Below are 3,545 nucleotides of genomic sequence, written 5' to 3' on the forward strand. Positions count from 1 at the left end.
CCGAATGCTCGTAATTATATGTCATATCATTATTTGTGGATGCCGTCAGAGCTCGAGATATACCGTGTTTAAAAAAATTATGGGGTTTTTAGTGCCCAAACCACTTTCTAATTATGAGGCGCGCCGTAGTGGAGGACTCCGGAGATTTTGACCCCCTGGGGTTCTTTAACGTGCACCTAAATCTAAGTACACGGTGTTTTCGCACCGTGTTTCACGAGAACTCCGGCCTGCCTCTATAGCGCTACAGCGCCAAGATGAAGGACTTTAGAATGAGAACGGTTGTATAAAGGAAATGGTTAGAACGGACCGGGCAGGATAAAAAATTTATCTCAGCTCCTGTACCATGGAGGAAAATTACCTAAACAAATGGCATGACTAGGAATAAAGTTGTTATTGAATAAACTTCCTCTCCTTTTCCTCTTCATCTTGAAAGCAAATAACTGGCGCGTGTCTGCGAAGGCTGCCCGTAAGCCATACCCCTAAAAAGAACGATTTCCATCGGGAAATATTGCGCCCGCGATCTGTGTCAATGGATCATATTAAGGGCTATAGTCTTTATCACTGCCACGGTATCACTGTTCACTAGCGTGTACCTGCTTGTGCTGCATGTCCGCGTGGCCTAATGGATAAGGCGCCTGATTCCGGATCAGGAGATTGCAGGTTCGAGTCCTGTTGCGGACGTCCTATCCTTTTTTTTTTTTCTCGCTGCATGGTACAGCATTACGTTTGTGGAAGGCCTGTCGTTCCTAGACGTTGGGCCGAATGAATTAGGCGCTTTATTTGGCATCAGGTAACCACACGCTTTAGTCCTGTGCTGGATTTTGTGGTTGGAAGATTTTTTGGGTTGGACTGGTGCGGCGTTAATCTTCATGCAAAGTGCACCATCTGCTGCTACATGTCCGCTTGTCTTGATGGGACGCCATTTCAGACCACCTTCATGCTCCGAGGTGGGTGACATGAGCTACGTCGCAGTTGTTTCAGCGGCCTAGCAGGGTCGTGTTACCAATTATTTTTCATGGTGGTCATTCAGGATATCAATTACTGACGCCTTAGTTGCCGGCATGTGCGGTGGTGTCGAACAGATTTTTATTTTTTTTTTGTGATGGTGCACGTACGCGTGATTGCATACCGCCTGAAAATTTTCAACGGAGCATTAGCAATTTGCTGGGACTATTGAGTGATGCGTACAGGTGTTCTTTATCCTTCCCATTCAATAAAAAGGGATAAAATTAGGGGAAAATTATGGCTCAGTAACTTGAACGTGTACTTGGCTTTTCTACCCGCAGTCAGGACAAGGCTCGCGCTGTCATTATAATACGTATCAGATAGCCGAATGTACAGCTTTCACATCAGTCGATGGCTATAAAATTAAATCAGGAAGCTTCCTTTTTTTTTAGTTTTTACCTCCTGATTGGTACTACATAAACGTGTCTCCACACCCTTAAAGTAATTTTGTTTACGCAGTCTGCTCAGCTACATTGATATCTAATACATCGGCAGGACGAATGCTTTGGCATTAAAGTAGTCCAAGTAAGACAGACTCATCCCCTTGCGATTATCATGTTTTGATATGCTACAATAGCGAAACGATGCACAACACTCACGTCGCGCGGGACTTCTTTCCCGCGCATGCCGTGCTTCCGAGCCAGTTTGGATTCGCCTAGGGACGCACAGAGCAAACACCGTTATACCTCGAAGTACCTATGGACAGGCGAACAAAAATCCCTAGAAGCAGCATGGCGCATTTCGGTTATTTTTTCGCCCATGTGCAGTATTGGAAGCGACGACTTACGGAGTCGCCATCTGTCGGAAGCGCCCCCTTGCGTAGTACGAGGGCTAATGCGGCGCGCTCCTTGTAGGTTTAACTTACGGCGCTCAATAAAAACGCCACGTGGCAGCCCTCCTGGAAATTTCTGTAAGTGCTCTTAAAGCGAGGGAGGGTTTTTTACTGTCAAAATAATAAACTTGGGCAAACTGAAAGCGCAAAACCGTTTAAAGGCGCTATCTCTTTGCCGAATACGTACAGTGGACGTTCACTGCGCCTGGTCGCCGAGATGGAGCCCCCGAACCGGCTTCGTGCGTGAAATGTAGGCAGACGCTGAGAACAAACTATGTGAAACATGTTCTAATAGTGGGCTGACGGTATAACCGAATGGAGCATAACAGGATGACGCCTCAATGCAGCGATTGCACGGGTTCGCAGCGACCGACTGCGCGTCTGCATGCATTTCCGCGCAGAATGTTTCCCTTTCGCAGCAAGCGTGTTTTCGCACCGTGCATGAGCTTTTGAGCACAGAAGCTGAGCCTTTGACAGTACATAAGCAACCATTGTTGCGTGGACGCTATCAGAGCTGTTCAAAATTTTTTTCGTTATAGAGACTTCGACGCCTACGGCGACTGTGATATCCCGTGGTGATGACTCAATCTTCTTTTTCTTCTTTTTAGTTCTTCGGCGTTTCAATATTTTTTCTAAGGTATCGTCGCACTGTACGTTTATCGGTCTTCTCAGCGTGGGATTTCCCGCTGCTTCTTTTTCGTAATCTGGCCAGTACATTAATTCATGGCATAAACATTACCTTATGCCATGCCTTTTATTAATGTGCTTCTGACCGCTGCCTTTCCATTTGCCAGTATCTAGCATCAAGAAGTTCATAGACCAAAGCGTCATGACATTAACCGGGCAGCGGACGCGGGCGAGCGTCTGAGTGCGCGACACCGCAGCATCAATCTTACTCGTTTCTGTGCTTGCTGCATACCCGAGTTGTAGCCGATGGCTATTTGGCGGTTCTAAGTTTCACGAATTAAGCTTCACGCATCTTCTTGTCCTGCGGCTACGTGTGAATAAGGCTGACACCGGGCTCCGTTGCGTACGTCCGGCATTGCAGCACCGAGAAGTAGCCTACCATGCTGCGCGCCTTCAAAGGCAGCCACTACCTATTAAGTGCTTTCAAATGTTGTCAAGCAGGTACCCAAGGCAGGAAAGCCTCACCACTTAATCAGAACCGCAGTGCAGGTGGGACATTAAACTGTCTTTTTCAGCTCGCTTCGGCGGTTCCGAAGCAGCCGACACGGCTACTGTGTCCACATGATCCCCCATGCGACGTCACGCCGATGGTCACGCCGATGGTAGTGGTTGAGCTCACCCCTAATGGGCGTCTTGCGCTTGAGGTATAGTAGCGGCACCTGGTGGCGGCGCGCGAAACGTTATCTGGGTAGTACCCAGGCTTGGGTAGTCTTCAACCCTGGCTGTTGCGAAGCACGTTTCTAGCGCGAGTTTTGCGTCGACTCGCAGTTCTTTCTGACCTGTTGCGAGTGCGAAAAGGCTCGTCACTGCTCACAGACCACGCCGACCACGCTGCGAGCGAGCCGCAGCCTATAGTTTAACGAAAAGGGATTCTCACTGAGACGTAATGCTGGAAGCAGAAGGAATCGGCGACGCCGATCCGGAGAGACCTAGCTCAGCCACGAAAAAGCGTCACCGTCGTTACTTCTGCGCCGTGGGCTACCATGAACAAGAAGGCCTGAATCCCAACATCACATTCTAC

At 48.5% G+C, this 3,545-nt stretch overlaps 1 non-coding gene across 1 annotated transcript; it reads left to right on the forward strand.

Moving 5' to 3' along the window:
- Window positions 1-608: 608 nt before the first annotated feature.
- TRNAR-CCG (transfer RNA arginine (anticodon CCG)) lies at window positions 609-681 on the forward strand. Its single transcript has one exon. It is a non-coding gene; the product is annotated as a tRNA-Arg (tRNA).
- Window positions 682-3,545: the final 2,864 nt, after the last annotated feature.

This window comes from Dermacentor andersoni, chromosome 1 (genome assembly GCF_023375885.2).
Source record: "Dermacentor andersoni chromosome 1, qqDerAnde1_hic_scaffold, whole genome shotgun sequence".
NCBI classification, from domain to species: domain Eukaryota; kingdom Metazoa; phylum Arthropoda; class Arachnida; order Ixodida; family Ixodidae; genus Dermacentor; species Dermacentor andersoni.